Source organism: Canis lupus, chromosome 20 (assembly GCF_003254725.2).
Source record: "Canis lupus dingo isolate Sandy chromosome 20, ASM325472v2, whole genome shotgun sequence".
In the NCBI taxonomy this organism is placed as follows: Eukaryota; Metazoa; Chordata; class Mammalia; order Carnivora; family Canidae; genus Canis; species Canis lupus.
The window spans coordinates 19763928-19785067 of record NC_064262.1 but is presented as its reverse complement, the minus strand read 5'-3'; positions in this window follow the sequence as shown (position 1 = coordinate 19785067).

Here is a 21140-nt window from a genome sequence, read left to right as displayed (position 1 = left end):
GATAATGGAATATTATTCAGCACTAAAAAGAAATGAGCTAGCAAGCAATGAAAGGACATGGAACTATCTTAAATGCACGTTAGTAAATGAAAGAAGCCAATCTGAAAAGGTTACATATTAGATGATTCCAACTATATGAGCTTCTGGAAAAAAAAAAAACTGAAACTATGGAGACAGTAAAAAGGTCAGTGGTTGCCCAGCAGTAGGGATGGGGAGGTTGATAGGCACAGCACAGGGAATTTTCAGGGCAGTGAAAATACCTGTATGATATTAGAGTGATGGATACATGTCCTTATACATTTGTCTAAAGCCACAGAATGAACATCAAGAACGACCCCTCATGTAAATTATGGCCTTTGGGTGATTATGATGCATCCATATAGTTTCACTGATTGTGACAAATGAACCATTCTGGTGAGGGATTTTGCTAACAGGAGAGGCTGTGCATGTGTTAGGGTGCTGGGTAAATGAGAATCCTATATTTCCTCTCAGTTACCTGTCTCAAAAAATAAAGTCTATTTTTCTGAAACTCCAAAAAGCCTAAAAAATGTAAAATAAAAATAAAATAACGAAGGTCACAGTTCAAAAGAAAAAAAAGTATCTTTCAATGTAATCTTCTCCATGAATCCACTTCTGACCATCCCAACCAGATTACAACATATATTTCTCTTTTTCAGAATTCTCACTGCACTGCAACCTGGCTAGCAAGTACCATTGTGGTTACACTAAAATTATTAGGGGATTTATCTTATTCCCTTTACTATAATATACTGAAAGATTCTTGCAGGAATGATAGCATACTACTTAGTTCTTTATCTTGCACAGGGATGGTGCTTAATGAAACATAGTTGTGGAATTTAATCACTGGGATTCTAGATTTCTAGCACTGTCTGATAAAGTATTAAAGAGCCACATATGACTATTTAAATTTAAAATTAAATTAGTTTAAAATTAAACTTAAAAATCAGTTTCTCAGTTGTACTAGCCACATTCCAAGCTCTCAATAGTCACATGCACCTAGTAGCCACCATATTGGATAGCTCAGATACAGGATATGTCCATCATTGTAGAAAGTTCTATTAAGCAGCGCTATTCTAGAGCATCCTTGTTCAGCTTTTTCATAGAGTCCTTGAATTAAAATTGCTAATTATTAACACTTATACTTTATTTTCAAATTAAATAAAGAACATTGTCTTAAAAACTGGAACTGCCCAGACTGTGCTCTCTAAATACCACTTACTGCTAAAGAAAACCAAGCTCTTTAGAGAAATGACTGATTTCAAGGCTAGGGCAAGAAATATTTAAGATAAGCCTGGCCATCTACTCATATCAGAAAACAAGGAAGCTATCAAAGGCTAATGGAGTCATGTCAAAAGGATTCAGGAATCAATTTAGAGAAGATCCCAATGGCCAACAATGGGACCATTCGAGGATTAACAAGAATTAGCCACAAAGGACTGAATCACACTGCATATGTAAAAATTCATGAGCTCACAAAGACTAAAACAAAAACAAACAAAAAAACCCCTTCTGTCCTTTTGGAAGATGACAGGGAAATAATTTATTATTTTGAAAACTGGTAAGTAAGGGGAAGAGTCAAATCTTTATCCTGTCTTTCCCGTATGAATTGTCTGTCCCTCAGGGTAACCACAAATAGCTGTCTGATAGAACCAATTTCAGCCAGTAAATAAAGAACAAATGAAAGAATTAAAATGTTCTGTTTAAAAAAAAAAAAAAAGAAAAAAATAAAATAAAATAAAATAAAATAAAATATTCCGTTTTTGGAAACCCTTACTGGAATAAGATGGGGCAAAACATCATCAATGTCTGTTAAGAGCGCAGAGAGACAACCAAGCACAATAGGCCTCCTGCTGAAGGAACATACACCTTGACTAAGTCAAAACTAAGCTACACGAGAACCCAAGACCAAGCCTCAGGATTTAGCAGCCAATCATCAGGAAATGCAGAGGATGAGGAATGTGCTCAGTGGCCCCAGCAAATCCAGACCTTGGGAAACTTTACAGTGTAAAGGGGGAAAAATAGAGACAGAAATCTGTCAGTGAAAATAAAATTTAAGAGACATCTGCATAGGAACCAAATGCAATAAGTAGACTGTGTTTGGATCCTGATGTAAACAAATCAATTGTGAAGGAAAGAGAGAGAGACAGAGGGAGGGAGTGCATGGGGTGTGAGAGTGCGCACTCACACCTGGAGGTGGGGTGGGAAGAAGTGGAGAGTTCAATAATGAGATATTTGGTTATATTGAGGAATTATTATTGATTTTTAAAGTATGATTATGTATTATGGTTTTGTCTTTTGTAAAAGAATTCTTATCTTTTAGAGGCACACACTGAAATACACAGATTAAAAATGCACAATGCTGGGATTTACTCAAAATAATCCAGGGGGGAAGACAGGAAGTGGGGGCAGGGGACAAATGTGATTGGCCAAGAGTTGGTGATTGCTGTAGCTGGATTTATTGTATATGTGTTAACTTTTTCCTAATAAAAATTTCATCTCTTTGATTCAGTCTCTGTTTTCCCCAGCTCCATCCTATAATCTTTTAAAGTAAATTCTCCAGGAGGGGATTTTTCTGTTCTAATTTTGACAAGTGGTGGGGTTTAGGCATAAATGTTCTGAGGGAAAAGCAGTCTCTGAACACATCAGAGGGCTGTTACATTAGAAGCCTTAGCAGCAAGATCCCCCCCCAATGGCAACCACCACTATGTTACAAAGTCTCACTAGCTGCTGGGGTGCTCTCTCTCTCCAGGTATTCTAATCCACCAACCAGGATGTCATTCAAGTCACATGCAAATTACATTATTCCAGAAATTTGCAAGGCAACCTGGATGGGTTTTGAAGTGCAAGGGGAGGTGCCTCTACCTTCTTCATCTCCCTGCCCACCCTTCCACACTTCCTCTCCTCTCCTCTCCTCTCCCTCCCCCTCCTCCCCTCTTCTCTTCCTCCTCCTTTAACAAAATGTAGAGAAACTCTTTTTTCTATGTATAACTGATGCTACCATCTGGGAAAGCTCCTTGCACCCTTCCTCTTTCCCCTTCAGCAATAATTCAGGATCAAGAGCTAGAAGTACAAACCCCTAGCTGGAAGGAGGCTTCTTGCTCAAGTTAGACTCCTGGGCACAGGTAAGCACTGTTTTCTAGGAGTCTTTCAGAGAGGTTAAAAGACCTCAGTGGCAAAGGACTAGTTTCTTTTTAAAATTTTTTAAAAGTAGGTTCTATGCCCAGTGTGGAGCCCAACACAGGGCTTGAACTCACGACCCTGAGATCAAGACCTGAGCTGAGATCAAGAGTCAGATGCTTAACCCACTGAGCCACCCAGGTGCCCTTTGTATCTATCTTCACATTTTCTTTCAGGAACCCTGGCCTTTCTTCTTGATACTTATTCAGTAAATTATAATCGAATTCCAGACCTACTACTGTGATTATTCCCAATGAGGCCATTGGGGTTTTGGATGTTCTGGAACTCTTCAGTTACACATTTGCGGTCTCATGGTCTCTCTCAAGGATGGCGCAGCAGACTACTCATTGTCCAGAACCCACCAGCACCCATCCATCCTGTCCTTTCAGTATAATGACTGCCTAGGTAAGGACTACATTTCCCAGCCTCCCTCACAACTTGGCGTGTCCATTAGACTAAGTTCTTGCCAGTGGGCTAGAAAGTGCAACGCTGGTATCAATTCAGAATCTTGTCTTTAGAAAAAAGTGGATGAGTGCTCTTGCTCCCTTCCCCCTTCCTACTGGTTGGGAGGTGACACATGGACTCATAAGCAAAAGCCATGTGTTGAGAATGGAGGGATCCCACCCACCCTGAACTGCCACCTCTGCACTGTGACATGAGAGAGAGATTACTTAGATCTTGTATAAGTCTTGGGAACTCTTTGTTTGGCAGCTTACCCTGTGTCTTCACGAACACAGATGGCTGTTAACAACCACTGGGAACAAATTTTACTTGGACAACTCTAAACACAACTTTATTTCCAAGAATCTGAAGCAGCTCCTCCCCATCACCTTCTTGTCCCAGTTTGATGCCTGTGGATCCATGCAGTGCGATGCAATCGATTTGATGATGGGTCTGTCCATGGCTATAAACTCAAGGATCACTTTGGGAGGCAGAAATTCCTCCACTGAGTACTTCACACTAACAACTTCTCTTAATAGTCAAATGACAAGGAGGGTTTGGAAACATCAAGAAGCATCAGGCTCTACTCCTATTTTCCCAGGTTCCCTAGAGCTCGTGTCTTTATGGCTCTTCCTTGGAAAGAGCATTTCCCACCAAGAGCCAACAGCTCGGCCAACCCTGGCAGACATACTCCATTACAAGTAATAATGGGACTCAAGCACTTTAGAAGCTTTTACTAATTGAGCTGCTGAATATCCCTGTGAAGTAGGTAACTATTATCATCCCCAATTACTGTCAAGAAGCAGAGCTGCAGAGACATTAAGTGGCTTGCCAGAATCGTGCAGTGGAGTCACAAGCAGAATGAGTTCCCCGGTAGAGGCTGAATTTCAGCCCCAAAGGAACTAGAATTGTCCTAGAAGTCAGGAGACCTGTGTTCTGTTGGTGACTCAGTCATCGACCATTAAGTCAATTTCCTCTTTCTATGCTCAAGTGTGTGTGTCTGTGTGTGTGTGTGTGTAGACTAAATAATCCACCCACCCTCTGAGTTTTTCACCACTGAAGATGCAAGTAGAGTTTCAAAGGAAGGGACATCCCACTGCTGATTCTCCTAGGAAGAAGTTATCCCAAGACAGAAAATGAAGATTTAGAGGAGAAAATTTTCTCTTTATTGGGCAAGACTCCAAGGTGAAGAAAGGCCTATGTTAGGTCAAAGTGTGGTCCCCAGGGTGTTCCGGGAAGTTAGGAGCTGGCCCAGGACATGGGGAGGTGAGGGATGGCAGGGAATTCAGTGCCTCTTTCCAGGCCAAGGCGTGGCTACTGAGGAAGGTGTTGATTGGAACACAGCCCAGCCTGGCAGTGATCACTTGAGGCCACGTTTATGGACTAATAGGGCAAGGCCAGCAGCCCAGAGATGAAAATGTGAAGGACTGTTCTCAGAGGTGCAAAGTAGTACCTTGGCAAATGTTCCCCGATCCACAGGGACACTGAGAAGAGCAATTTTCCCAGCATGAACCCTGTGTGGGCTGTGCTAGTTTAGGGACAAACAGGACTGCCTGGCTGGCTCAGTCGGTAAAGCATGTGGCTCTTGATCTTGGGGTCATGAGTCTGAGTGTAGAGTTGACTTAAAAAAATGGACAAAAGAATAATTTGGGAACAAATAGAAGTCCCAGGGGGTGTCTGTAGTCTCTCCCTTCCGTTCCCAACTTTTGTTTTAAAGGAATGAAAAGGAAGTAAAGTTTGGCTGATTTGCTGCAGTGCACACTTCAATGCACTGTGAGAAAGGGCACCGCTATCCCAGTCAAGATCTATCCCCCTCGAAAGTTCTATCCCTCTAGAAAGTTCCCTCAAACTCTTTCCCTACTCTTCAACAAACAGCCAATATTTTTATTTCTATCGCCCTAGTTTAGTTTGTTATAGAACCTGCTAGAGGTGGAACCATGCTGTGTACTCTCTACCCATTTTTAATATGTAAATGGTGTTTTCGATTACATGCCATGAGTAAACACACCATGCCCAGAAGACGCCTTGCATGAACCCAGGGCTACACATCTCCCTCAGGGCACCTGAATGTGCAGACCACGTTGGCAGAGACTGAACTCCTCCACCTTTGTCTTTTGCTTAGTGTCCAGGCTGATCTCTCCCTCACTCCAAAGTCCTGAAACCTCAGAGATTGCCTTGCCCTCAGCTCCCATCCGCCTGGCCCCAGCACGTAGCAATCACTGTACACAGAGGGTCCCAGCACCTTGAGAGATTGTATACTGCGCTACAATAACAATCCCTAATGCAGGCACAGTGCTAGTCCAGCTTCAGAGCTAGTGTTGGCTGCCATTTCTTGAAGGCTATGACACCATGCTTTCTGTTTGCATGCATCATCTCATGGAATTTCCACAGTTCCCCACATCTGCATTATTTTCATTTTACAAATGAGGAAACTGAGGCTCAGAGAAATTAGAATGGGGCTTCCAAAATTTTCCCCTTGCAAATGATTCACCTGGGGGTCTCATTAACATGCAGATCCTTATTTTAGTAAGTCTGGGGCTGGCCTGAGGGTCTGCATCTTGTAATAAGCTCCCAATTGCTGCTGATGGTGGTGGACCATACTTGGAGTGGCGAGGGATGATATAAGCTTTGTAAGGTCAAATTTTAGCTATGAACCCTGAACAGCTGCCTCCATAGCTGGTGCTCTTAAGAGTTCTGCTTATGTAGTTGGGAGGAGGAGGAGGAGAGGAGGAAGGGGAGGAGGAAGCAAGACGAGGAAAGAGAGGAGAGGGATGGGGAGCAGAGGGAGAGGAGAAAAGTGAGAAAGCAGGGTGGGGAGGAGGAAAACTGGGCCAGAATGCCTTTTCAAGGAGACAAGTGTTTCCACTTAGCAAAACTCCTTGATGAGACATTTAGTTTGTAAAAAGCTCTCCTGCATGCTAGGCAAGGATGGGCTAGAGAGGAGACAGAGAGCTAAAGAACACTGGGGGGGTGGGCGGACTGAACAAGTGAATCTGGGGAGGCCAGGAGCTAGGGAGGAGACGGGAAGGGTAGCAAGAAGGTGGGCTGTTGGGGTACAAATGGAAAAGAGGACCGGCAAGCAGCCCCTAGAAGTGAGAAGGATATACACACTTACCGGCAGTTTAGAGGTGTTTGCTGTGTTTTGCTCCAGGCCTGTGATGTCACTCTGACCTTCAGCAGAGTCTGTCATCCACATAGCCTTGAGCTTGAACCGCTGCGGGTTAGGCCAGAGGAGAATTGGGGTACGATAGAGCATGTGTGGTAGGCCGACGGAGAAGTAGATCTAAATGGAAAGTCAGAGCCAGAGATGCTTAGGGGAGGGGAGTTCCCCTCTGACACTGCACTGCCCTGGTCTCCTGAAAGAAATTCTGGGTCTCTCACTGTTCTTGAACTGGGCATTCCGGCTCATTTTGTTTATAATTTTAAAGGCAGTTATAAGACTTCACATCTGTTACTTCATTTATTACACGTAACAGTCTTGGGGGCTAAGAGGCTAGATATCATCACTCCTTTTTTAAAGACTCAGAAATCAAGGTGGGGGTGGTGGCCATGGGAATGTTCCCAAAGTCACACAGCTGCAAGGTGTCAGAGAGGGGCCCAAGGTGTGCTTCTCAACCCTCTCTGTGAATCAGAATCACTTGGGAGTGTTTAAAGAGGCCCCATTGATCCCTGGGTGGCTCAGCGGTTCAGCGCCTGCCTTTGGCCCAGGGTGGGATCCTGGAGCCCCAAGATCCAGTCCCGCATCAGGCTCCCTACCAGGGAGCCTGTTTCTCCCTCTGCCTGTGTCTCTGCCTCTCTCTCGCGCTGTCTATCTATCATGAATAAATAAATAAAAATCTTTTAAAAAAATAATAAAGAGGCCCCATTGGCTGAATTTGCACCAGCAACCTGATTCTGTTCATCTGGAGTCGACCCCAGCATTAGGACAGCAGCCCTCCTTATCTATGGGGGTTGTGTTCCAACACCCCAGGGGATGCCCATAACCACAGACAGTACTGAGCCCTGTATCTACTATGTTTTTCCCTGTACATACATACCTATGACAGAGTTTAATCTCTCACTGTGCCTAATTTGTAAATTAACAACAATAACTTTTAATAAAATGGAACAATTATAACAATATACTTTAATAAAAGTAATGTGCCTGTGGTCTCTCTCCCTCAAAATACCTTATTGTACAGTAGTCACCCTTCATATTGCGATGACGAGAGACGATGAGATGCCTGAGCGAGGAGATGCAGTGAAGTGAAGGTAGACATTGTGACCTAGCGTCAGGCTACTAACTGACCTGATGATTGGTCAGAAGGAGGATCACCTGGTTGCAGAACACAGTTGACCCTGGGGTAACTGAAGCCACAGAAAGCAAACCACGGATAAGGGGGAACTACCATATTTTTCAAAAGATTCTCATTGATTCTAGCGTTCAGTCAGGGTGAGAGCCCTACACTAGATGATACAGTGCTCAGCTCAGAGCCAGGCGCACAGAACCACAGCTAATGTCGGCTGCTGTGAACACTTTCACCATACAGACACCATACAGACTCCAACCCTGTGACACCATGCTGTCAACCATGGGTTCTCAGACTCTACAGATCATTAGATTCACCTGGAAGGCTTGTGAAAACAGATCCCTGGGCCTTACACCCCACAGCTTCTGACCTAGTAGATCTGACCTGGGAACTGAGAATGTGCCTTTCAGACAAATTGCTTTTCCTGATGCTGCTGGTCTGGGGGTCATCCTTTGAGAACTGGCTCTGCAAACAGAGTAAGGGAAAATGACTCAAAAAGGAGAGTTCTTTTCCATCTTTCTGGTTGAAATGGCCAGGCTGGGGCTCTTCCAGTGGCCTACCATGACAGGTGGAAGGGTCTGGTGTCCAGGTTATCTTTCACCAGGTACATCATCTAGGAGGTGTGACTAGAAATGGCTCACTAGTGGCTCACCTTCCAGGACAGGGCCCTACATTTGATGGCTGAAGGGAGGCTAAGCCTGAAAGAAAACCCCTCTAGCCTAAGCAATGCAGTCTGGCTCACATGATTAGAGATGACTTGAAAAAGAGAGGAGTGAGGGTGTAAAAGAAAAGCTCCGGTGTCAAATATTCTGAACATTTGAATGCTTGTATCAACTCTCACAGACACAGATAGACATGACAATATACTATATATTCTTTCCACCTGGGTTAGAAGAGATGAGCAAAGGGGAATATTCTAAATCCTCATTGGGATTTTCTGTTCTGAGGGAAAAAACAGGCACTGTCCCATTTGAAGCCATTAGTTGCATTACCTGCAACTTCCCACCATCTCCACCCTGACCATGGTCTGTTTGGACCTACTAGCCCCAAAAGGCCATCCATAGACCTAAGGTTGCTCAGCAGCCATTGAGGAGTCCTGGTGTAAGAACTCTGACCGATAGGGAAGACAGTGGCTAACTGAGTTGGAACCTACTCTCTGGAGGACACACCAAGTGAGTGTAAGGAAGTAGCAGTTGTTAGGAGGTGAGACAAAAACAGGAGGAAGGCTGAGAACATGGGGACAAGTCTTTCTACCAGTAGAAATAAATGGAGCCCCCTCTTTTCTCTTACATCAGGCAGGATTGGCTAGGCCTGGTCACAAGTCTGACTGCATCTGCTGATGGACTGGTCAGGCCTGGCTTTGGTTCCCACCCCTGAACAGAGAATAGGCAAGGGCTGGTCCCCAAAGGAGTGTTTGGGTCCTTCCTTTTATCAGAAGAATGGAGAATGAATACTGGAAAGGCAAAACCAACAAAAGCCTTCTACAGTATATTCCTTAGTTTTGTTCTCTCCACCTTTACCTTTTCTGGGAAAAGGTGGTCCAAAGCAGGACTTGGATAGGTTGATGTCTTGGTCAGAAAAACCATCTCCTTAACACCACCCAACATCAGCAGTTCCTATGAGCCTGGCCATGTGCTTGATGGCATGGATTCTCTTCTATCCTTGCTTCTTTCTATAATCTAGAACACAAGTATAAGATTCAAACATCCCCTTGCCAGTTCCATCTCTAATTTATAGGATGACACTCCACCTCCCTGACATCTATCCAAAGGGGCTGAAGACTGCCCCCCAACACATGACGTCAGGGCACAAAGCATATGCTTGCCAAGGGCCCCTGGAAGCTCCTCCTTTCCCATTGTCTCCTGGGTAATTCCTTGGCTTCCTGATAACATTTTTTCCTTGAGCCGCACCCCGAAGTTTGTAAAACTACAGGGGAAATCCAAGATCTAAATTCCAAATACTGTTTGCCTTTCTCTTTTCTACTGTAACATAGCTGAGAACGAAGGCAAAGATATAGGGATTCCTTTTTGATAAATTCTTCAAGATAATGCCTTCTATCTATCCTGAAGGAATTAATCATGCATATATGCAAAGCATATTGAATTATATTAATTCCTCTATCATTTATAATGGAACAGAGTTGGAGACATTTAAATATCCAACCATACAGGAGTCATTAAACAACTAATGGCACATTCAAACTGCCATTATGCAGCTATCACATAAGGAATACTATGCAACCAATAAAAATATTGTAGAAGTCCATCAAATGATGTGAGAAAATAGGATATGATGCTAAATGAAAACAAAATAAAGTCCTACTTTTAATTTTTAAAAACTTTTTTTAAAAATTAAAATTTTTTAAAAGATTATTTATTCATGAGAGAGAGAGAGAGAGAGAGAGAGGCAGAGACATAGGCAGAGGGAGAAGCAGGCTCCATGCAGAGAGCCCAATGCGGGCCTTGATTCCGGGTCTCCAGGATCAGGCCCTGGACTGAAGGCTGCTAAACCACTAAGCCACCCGGGCTGCCCTAAAAATTAAAATTAAAAAAAATATATTTTATTTATTTATTCATGAAAGACAAAGAGAGAGAGAGAGGCAGAGACACAGGCAGAGAGAGAAACAGGCTCCATGCAGGGAGCCCGATGTGGGACTTGATCCCAGGACTCCAGGATCATGCCCTGTGCCGAAGGGAGTGCTCAACCACTGAAACACCCAGGCATCCCTAAAAATTAAATAAAAAAAAAACAAAAAAAAAACACTGCTATAGACTGAATTGTGTTTCCCCCAAAAACCATAAGTTGAAGCCCCAACCCCAATGTGACTATTTGGAGATGGAACCTACCAGGAAGTAATTAAGGACTAGTAGGGTCATAAGAGAGGTATCCTAATACAATAGGATTAGTTCCTTATAAGACAAAAACACCAGGGGTGCTTGGCTCAGTGGGTTAGGCATCCAACTCTTGATTTTGATTCAGGTCATGATCTCAAGGTCATGAGACTGAACTCCACACTGGACCTGGAGCCTGCTTGGGATTCTCTATGTCCCTCTCCCTCTGCCCTTGCCTCTTCCTCTCTAAAAAAATGAAGAAGAAGAAGAAGAAGAAGAAGAAGAAGAAGAAGAAGAAGAAGAAGAAGAAGAGAGAGGAGGAGGAGGAGGAGGAGGAGGAGGAGGAGGAGGAGGAGGAGGAGGAGGAGGAGGAGGAGGAGAGGAGGAGAAGGAGGAGAAGGAGAAGGAGGAGGAGAAGGAGGAGGAGAAGGAGGAGGAGAAGGAGGAGGAGAAGGAGGAGGAGAAGGAGGAGGAGAAGGAGGAGGAGAAGGAGGAGGAGAAGGAGGAGGAGAAGGAGGAGGAGAAGGAGGAGGAGAAGGAGGAGGAGAAGGAGGAGGAGAAGGAGGAGGAGAAGGAGGAGGAGAAGAGCCAGAAAACTCATGCTCGCTCTCTCTCTGCCACATGAGGACACAGCAAGAGGTGGCCAACTACAAGGCAGGAAGGGAGCTCTCACCAGAACCCAACCACCCTGATCTTGGATTGCATTAGAAGCTCAGCTGGAGAAAATCTGCTTTCACCTACCTTCAGGTTGTCGGCAGAAAGAAGTCTCTTGTGGTTTAGAATTAAGATTTCAGATTCTCACTGACTGTTGGTCAGAGGCCACCCTCAGCTGCTAGAAAACACCACACCACATGGTGTGTCCTTGCCACAAGAAGTCCTCCAGCATGGATGCATGCTTCCTCAATGCAAGCCAGCAAGAGATGCAGAGACTGTAGCAGCATCTTATGGATGGTAGTCATGTACATGTAATCATATGTTCTGTTGTTTAGAAGCGAGTCACAAGTTCTGCTCTGCCTCAGGGGGAGGGGATCTACAAGGCACAACCACAGGTGGATCATGGGGCCATCTTAAGCATCTGTCCAAATGCTATCTTTAATCTTATCATATTTGATGTATTTGAAAGAATGAAATAATGGAAGATCTTTCATATTCTGTCGTAGACAATTATTTTCACAGGGTTTTAATTCTATATCGTATTTTGATATTTCATATTTTGAGATTCTCACTTATTTTCTATTTATATTATTACTTAAAATTTTTAATGAAATATAGGGATCCCTGGGTGGCGCAGCGGTTTGGCGCCTGCCTTTGGCCCAGGGCGTGATCCTGGAGACCCGGGATCGAATCCCACATCGGGCTCCCGGTGCATGGAGCCTGCTTCTTCCTCTGCCTATGTCTCTGCCTCTCTCTCTTTCTCTCTCTCTGTGACTATCATAAATAAATAAAAAAATTAAAAAAAATTTTTTAATGAAATATAAACATATCTATAGAAAAGAGAAAAAATCATAGGTGCATATAGTTTGAAGACTTTTCATAGGGACACCTGGCTGGCTTAGCCAGTGGAGCATGTGACCCTTGATCTCAGAGTTGGGAGTTCTAGCCCCACATTAGGTATAGAGATTACTTAAACAGAAAAATCTTTTTTTTTTTTAAAGACTTTTCATAAAGTGACAGCACCCACATAACCAGCACATGGATCAAGAATCAGCACATTCCTGACTGGAAGCCCTCTCTTGCTTCCTGGCAGTCACTGTGAGCCCCACCCCCAGGGGTGCCACGTCTCCTGGCAGGCTACCTTCTCCTCCTCTGCTTTTTCATGCCTGTCGACCCCACTTATTAAGTTGTCCCAGAATAGGGATTTTTAGGCTTAGGAACAAGACCTGCTCAGCCAACCAGGACCAAAAAGAACCTCTGCTGCAGACCCAGTGCTGATAGAAATGATGCTTTGGCTCAAGCAGGATTGAGCCGCTGGCATTTACAGGCTGATGGCATCCTCCCCACAGGAGAAATTGGAAGGAAAAAAACTGTGTTGGAAGGAATCAAAGACTAAGAGAGGACAAGCTACTGTTGGGGGCTCCTTTGCTCCTGGAAATAAGTCTCTGCTTCCAGACTCACATGAATTACTCCTCAGGAAGTGAGGAAAACTTGTACATGTGATGGGGAAACTAAGGCAGCGCTGTCCGGTAGAAATATAATGCAAGCCACATTATGCAATTTTAAAATTTTCTGGGGCACCTACGTGGCTCAGTCAATTAAGCATCTACCTTTGGCTCAGGATATGATCTTGGGGTCCTGGGATTGAGCCCCACATTGGGCTCCCTGCTCAGCTGGGACTTCTGCTTCTCCCTCTCCCTCTTCCCTTTCCCCTGCCTACCACCCCTCACCACTGCCCAGCCTCTCCTTGTGCTCTCTTTCTCTCTCTCTCTCAAATAAATAAAAACTTTTTTTAAAAGTTTTAAAAAATTTTCTGGTAGCTGCATTAAATACTGTAAGAGGAAATAAGCTTTAATCATCTTAATGATTCAATATTAATAATATAATCTTAATAATATTTTAATTAAATATAGCTAAAATATCATCTGAACCTGAATCAGTATAAAAGTATGCATGAGTATAAATTTTAAGTACAATGAGATATTTTACTTTTTTTTTTCATACTAAGTCAAGGAGATCCAGTGCTTTATGTCTAGTGTTTTATATGTCAATTCAGACTAGCCAGTAGCATATGAGACTCAGTAGCATATGTGCATGGTAACTATCATAGGCTGGTGGAGTTCTAAGGAATCAAGAAGAGTTGCCAAGATATGAGAAAGAAAAAAAATGCAGATTTTTCAAACGCTTCCAAAGGAGGTTGCTATGATAAGCAACAAACATGCATTCATTCATCAAACATGTTTGCATGTGGGAGATGGAAAGAAGAACTCAAAGCTTCTGCCCTCAAGGACCTCATAATCTAGCAAGGGAGAGAGACCTGAACTGACCATTCTAACATCCGGTGGCCGTGCCAGAGGAAAGCTCAAGGGAGTAAAGAGGGGGACTATCTACCTGGGAAGTTGACAGGAAAACAGGCATCCGGGTATTACCATCCCTTAAAACTGGCTAAAATGCCTGAAATTCTCATCATGCAAACGGCCTGGTTCAGATGCAAATACCTACTCAGGCAGGGGGTACACATATACTCACATTTACATGCATCATTTTTTGAAACCAGGTTTATTTGTGTTATTTAGTAGAAAACAAAGCTGGAAGGTAGAAGAGAGATCTAAGACCTAATGGCTCAAGTGTGGAGCACTCAGATCCTTGGAGGCTCGAAGGGGAGACAGTAAAAGGGGAAAGTGCAGATTCAGGTGTCGGAAGGCAGGAAACTGCCCTGCTTTCCACACTGAGAAACTAGCCCAGACCAAGGTCTGTTCCTTTTCCTAACATGTCCTGTCCACCGAAGTATGCATCCCTAAACAATAGACGATTGTGCTTTTGAAAGTCTCTTTGTTACAAGAGAACTGACATACAACAAATGGCACAGATTTAAGGTGGATTTCATTGTTGTCTTCATTTGTCAAATGAGGACATTGAGGCCCTAGAGAGGGGAGGTTGGCTCTTCCAGGGTCCCATACCCCTGAAGGCAGATTTGCCTCCAGGGCTCCAGCTTAGTCCCTGCTCCCTGGCTCCAATCCCCACTCCAACTACCACATGGGAAACCATAGGTGATACCCTAATGGCCCTGGGGAGGCTGGGATGGGAGAGCTCCAGGCTGGCAGGAAGACTCAGGGGGCCTGGGGGGAGCTGCAGTATGGGTTCTGAAGTCTGGGGCAAGAGCAGACGGCAAATGAAAAAAATGAGTTTATGTTTGGGCATGATTATGATTTTCACATCAGAGTCAAGGGAAATTTCAGCCTCCTTCTCCCAACTCATTTTCCTTGGCCCTTCCAGCCCTCCCTGTGCAGGTAGTGGAGTGTAGACACGATGGGAGGCACCCAGGGCTAGAAGCCCAGGTAAGAACCACTCAGATCCTTATTCTCCCAACTGAAATACCAATAAAAACCTATTATGGTTTCACTAACAGAGGACTGTGAAAACATGTTGGGAATTCCTGATTGTCCTCATTCAAAATATGCTCACAGAGAGAAGCAGTGGAGTCCAGTGGTTCACCATCAGCCTGTGAGTTCGAATCCCAAGAATGTCCCTCTCCTGTGATGACCTCGTGCAGAGTCATTACTTCCCTGATCTGCCTCAGTTACTCCCTCTAATGTGGGATCATAGCACTACCTACTCATGGAGTGGTTGGGAAAAACCACTGAGATGATGCCTGTAGGGCATTTGGCTGGGTGTCTGGCCCATCGTTAATAAAAAATAACACCCCAGGGGCACCTACGTAGCCCAGTTGGTTGTGTCTGATTCTTGATTTTGCGCAGGTCATAATCTCAGGGTTCGGAGATGGAACCCCCACATGGGACTCTGCACTGGGCGTGAAGCCTGCTTAAGATTCCCTTTCTCTCTCTCTCCCAGTGTTCACCCCCTCCCTGGCTCCTGCTTGCACATGCATGAGCTCTCTCTCTCTCTCTCTCTAAAATTAAAAAGAAAAAATTATATATCCCATGAGATAGAAAACAAGAGGGGAACTTGGCTTTTGTAAAACCCTCAGGTGTGTGCCCCACTGCTGTTGTTCTGGTGTATTCCAGCAGGCGTGGAAAGTATTCTCATGGCCGTGATATCATGTCAGGAGGCAGCGGGCTCCTCGGGAACTTAAGGCGAATCAGAGTCCTCAGACGAATCAGGGTCAAGGAGCATGGACACAAGGGGAGGGCCAGGAGGGAGCAGGCACATTCTCTCCCTGGCTCCTGCTCCTCTGATACCACTGCTCTGGCTCTCTCCTTCCTTTGACTCTGCTCCCCTCTCCTTTACCCTTCCTTCCTCTCCCTACTGGTCCTTTCTCCCTCTCCAGCTTAAGAGTTTATGTCTCCTAGGATGAGTTAGATTCCCAGGGCTGCTGTAATAACTCACCACGAACATTGTGGCTTAAAACAACAGAAATTTATTCTCTCACAGTTCTGGAGCTAGAAGTCTGAAATCAAGGTGTCTGCAGAGTTGGTTCATTTTGGGGGTTCTGAAGGGGAATGGGTGCCTTGTCTTTCTCCCAGCTTCTAGAGGCCATCAGCAGTCCTTGGCATTCCCTATGCCTTGGCAGGGGAGGGGTGGGGGGACATGTCCCTCATAGTCTGCCTCTGTCTTCACATGCACGCCCTCCCCTGTCTCAGTGTCAAAGTCCCTGGAGGAAACCAATGGAGGATAGCAGTGCCCCTAAACCCATGGTCACCTTGTCTCTGGATATTTTACTTAATTATATCCTTTTTCCAAATGAAGTCCTATTCTGAGGTCCTGAGTAACTGTATATTTTTGGGGCTACTATTTAAGCCACTAAACCCTTTCTCTGTCTCCTCTCCACCCCCCACTTTGTATATCCACCACACTTATATCTCCCCACTCCTTTGCCCTCTGCTCCTTCCTTTGCCCTCCCCTCCCCCCTGCTCTTCTCTCTCTCCACTGCCTTTTTATTTTTTTCTAACTTTTTAAAAAAAGACTTATTTCAGAAAGAAAGAGAGGGCAGGGCAGAGAGAAGTGGGGGAGACATGGAGAGAGAGTCTTAAGAGGACTCTTCGTTGAGTGTGGGGCTGGATCTCACAACCCTGAGATCATGACCTAAGCTGAAACCAAGTGTCAGTCTCCTAACAGACTAGGCCATCCAGGCACCACTCTCCATTGCCTTTTTATTTACTTTTTAAAGATTTTACTTATTTGCTTATGAGAGACACACAGAGAGAGGCAGAGACACCGGCAGAGGAGAAGCAGTTTCCACATGGGGATCCTGATGCGGGACTCGATCCCAGGGCCGGGGGATCACACCCTGAGCCAAAGGCAGACGCTTAACCACTGAGCCACCCGGGTGCCCCTCCACTGCCTTTTTAAAATAAGACTTCTCTTCAGCGCTTCCCCACCACTTAGCTATACTGACCATAACTTCACATGAATTGAGAGATGGGGTGCCCAGCAACAGCCAGGCTAGAATTTTTTATTTAAAGCTCTTGGGAGGAAAGTTTTGGCTGGGTCAGCCTGATCAGGTGTCCAATCACCTGTGGGCCGAGGGGCCAGGTTAGTTACCAGGTGTTAGTCACCGGATGGTTAGTGACCAGGTGCAGGCAGGACGGCCGGCCCGCCGGGAGGACCCGCCTGTCAATGGGTGCACCGTGCACTGTAATCAGGACTCGTCGCCCAGCGGCTGCGGGTCATGGGGCATCAACAAAGCTTTAAGATTCCTTTCTCTGCTTAGATTTTTAAAAATCCGCTCCATCTGGGCCTGCATTCAATGCCGGGAGGCACAGTTATTCAAACTTGCTGAATTGTGAGGTGTTCTGTTAAAAACATAGATTCCCAGGCCCCTTCTCTAGTCTCTGCGTCTTAACACTCAAGGAGATTCTCAGACAAAAAATCGTGGGAGATAGAACCACAAGGCTTTCCAACATCTTTCCAACGTCTAATAGTCTGTCTCACTGTTCCCAGCAAACCTGTCTCCCAGTTACACATTCCTGTGAAGTTCACCCAACCTGGGGAGAAAATGTGGTGGCAACGTGCCGTGCCAGACCTCAAAGTGGGGCATGGCGTGGCTGAGAATGTGGGCTTTACGTCCCACTCTTGATTTCAGCTCAGGTCACGATCTCAGGGTCGGGCTTGGTGCTCAACGCAGAGTACCCCTCCCCCTAGCTCTCTTTCTCTACACCCAACATGGGGCTTGAACTCACAACCCCTAGATCAAGAGTCTCATGCTTCATTGACTGAGCCAGCCAGGCGCCTCTCTGCCCCCAGGGTTTCTTTTTTCAACTAATGAATAGCATTAAAAAAGAGGAAACTGTTAACGATTAAAGCAGACTGGAGCAAATGCAGTGTGGGGATGGAGAGAGGAATTTAGTTCTTGATTTGGACAAGCCAGTCATAAAGCTGTTTTTGAGAAGACCGGGCATATTTGAAGAGGGACTGGGTATTAGCTGATAATAGAGGACTGCCATTAGTTTGGGGGGATATCATAATGGCATGCGGTCAGCATTATTGATTAAGTCCCAACTGGCATTTCTTTTGACATAAACACACGAGGAAAGGCTTTGGAGTGACTTTCCAGAACTTCAGCCCAGTCTGAGCTTCGCCAGTACATTGCTGGTTGTCGGGCCTCAGGGTTTTCATCTGCAGCCCCCCACCTTCTACCACCCAAGCCTCGACGATTTCAGTTCCAATGTCATCTCCACCCTCTTCATGTGACACCATCCTCAGGTCTGAGAGGTCTGCTAGGATGATCTCATGGTTTACAGAAACCATGCTTCTATTTATGTGTCATTATAACTTAATTATTTTTAGAGACAACATTATTGATTCCCATTGAGCTTATGGGCCACTCTGAGATTCTTATCTTCCCTCACCTCTGCTCAACCTGGATCCAGGGAATGACACTCCTCTCTATTAAATGCCTCTCTGATTCCCATCTCCCCACTTTTCCACTTTGTCAAGGTTATTTTAGCTAATATGCCCCATTTATTATTTATTATTTATTATTCAAATAGCCGTGGTTGCTCTAACTCAGGATGGGTAGATCCCAGCCTGGTTCTGGTGGCCACAGGCTCACAATAATAAAAATGCCTTCCCATTCCATAGAGTGACTCAACCTTTTAAAGGACCTTTTCAAAAAAAAAAAAAAAAAAAAAAGGACCTTTTCATGGATTATGGACTCTTTTTATACTCACTCTAGAGTTGACAGGATAGGCATTCTTATTCCTACTTCCCAAACTGAGTAATTAAGGTTCTGAAAAATTGAAATAGCAACTCAAGAGTCAGGAGCTTGGGTTCCAAGTCGGGTTTCTATCATTAATCACCTTTGTGACCTTGGGCAGGGCTTGATGCCCCATCGGGCCACAGTGCAATTGACCACACAAGGGGATTTGCTCAGGCTAACCCTGGTTTATACCTGCTGAGCCTGTGTGATTATCACCTGTGACACCTTGCACTCTAAAAGGTGTTCCAGGGGTGCCTGGGTGACTCAGAGGGTTAAGTGTCCGACTCTTGATTTCAACTCAGGTCGTGATCTCAGGGTTGCAGGATAGAGCCCCACATCAGGCTCCGCACTCAGCAGGGAATCTGCTGGACTCTTTCTCCCTCTGGCCCTCCCCCCACTCACACTCTCCTCTCTCTGTCTCTGTGTCTCTGTCTCTTTCAAATAAATAAACAAATCTTTTTTAAAAATGTGTTCCAGCTTGGAAGATAAAATATGTAATCTCAATCTTCAGCCGTGGAAGGTGAGGAGCATGGACTAAACCAGTGGTTTTCAATCCTGGTTGCTTAACAGAATCACTGGGAGAGATTAAAGTTGCAATGCTCAGACCTCACCCTGAACCAATTAAGTCGGAATATTTGTTGGGGTGGGGCCTGGAATTGGATGCAGTTCCAGCTCCCCCAGGGGATTCTAACATGCAGCTGGAGTTGCAACCCCAACTGATGCTCTTACTCTGCAACAGCAGCACCTGAGAGTCCCCACATGGAAGCTCAGGTCCCACCCTCAGACCCACTGCCCGAACCAGAGCCTGCCTTTACACAGCATGCCTCGGGCATTCCCACGCACACTGTTTGAGCAGCACCGCCCAGGAGTGCTTGGAGCTGACTGCATCTAAATGACTTGGCCAGTAGCGCTCGGCTACTGGAGCCTCACCAGGGCAACAGCTGCCAGCTCCCTGTTACCTCAGCAGTTCCCCATGGTTCACGGCCTGGTTCACGGTGAGGGCTGAAGTCTGGATAAACCGCGATGTAGGCTGGAAGGGGGGCCTCGGGGTAATGAAGGCATAGCACGACTCACTCTCCAGAATGCTTGCAAGAGCAAGAACGTCAATGATCAGCTGACCTGACCATCTCTAGCAGCTTAAGACATGGATAAGGACACATTGGTTCTTTATTTTTTTAATAAATATTTTTTATTTATTCACTTGAGAGAGAGATAAAGCACAAGCAGGGGGACAGGCAGAGGGAGAGGGAGAAGCCGACTCCCCACGGAGCAGGGAATCTGATGTGGGACTCTATCCCAGGACCCTGAGATCATGACCTGAGCCCGAGGTGGAGGCTTAACCATCTGAGCCACCCAGGCACCCCGACACATCATTTCTTAATACTCACATTATTGATTCCAAGCTTCCTCCTGTCTGATTAGCAGCATGCCCATTACCTCAACCTCTCTGTTGCCCTCTCTGAACCCCCTGCCCCTCTAAGAACCCCAGGCCCTTAACCACTCCAGAGGGATCAAACCTGTGCCTAAGCCCCCGGGGGGGCAGGAGGGGGGAGGATACAGAAACTGACCCGTCTCTGCGAGTCCAGGTGGCACAGTTTTCTCTTGGGGGGTTGATGTAGAAAGACAGTCCTGCCCAATGGGCTGTGTCTTTGGCTGCTGCTAGAAAGAGGCCTTGGTGATCCAGGCGCCCGCACCAGCCTCCCCCATTGGTGAAAGGTAGTATCGCAGTGTCCATGCAGTCACTCCTGGGCAGAGAGCCCCAAGTCGGGATTCCACGTTTATAGAACCGAAACTTAAACTCATAAAGTGGCTGACAACCCCTCTTGCCCCAAGAGGATTTCCTTTTGGGGGGCCCTTGGCATCTTTCCTGGGAACTGACCTCAGGTGGTACCGCTGCCATCAACATAATGTTTACCACTGCTAAGTCTCTCATTCTCCCAAGAGGCTCCATAGGCCCTCATGCAAATGTGCCTACCCACTCTCTGGAGCTGAGTGTGCTGAGAAGTGCAGAGGGGGGCACACGTTACCTGTCACACAAAGGCTCTGGCTCAGCCCTGGCAGGGGCATGCGGTCCATGCTTTACATTCTTCAGATGGGCCCTCCTGTCTCCTTCCAGACACGGTGCTGCCTGCTATAAAACTCTGGAGGCCTTATTCCAGGCCAGGCACGCTGCTGATCCAACCACAAGCTTTATCTCTCTGACTGAAGCCCTCCAATGGCTGCCCATTCTACTCCAAGTAAAACCCGAGACTGGTGTCCCCAAGCAATCTCCCTGCCATTTCTCTCTGTCTGCTTCTCCTGCAGCTCTTGCCTCATTCTCTCCTCCAGACACTGGGGCTTCTCATCTTCTCAAACACACCAGGCACATTCCCATCTCAGGGCCTTCGTCCTGGCTGTCCCCTACCTGCATACTCTTCCCTCAGACACCCTCAATGCTACATGCCACCTCTTTAAAGTCTTGCTTCAAATATCATTTCATTAAGACTTACCCCAACAAGATAACATGTAAAACTGCAACCAGGACCCACACTGCCAGCCCCCCTCTACCCTCCCGATCCTCCTTATCCA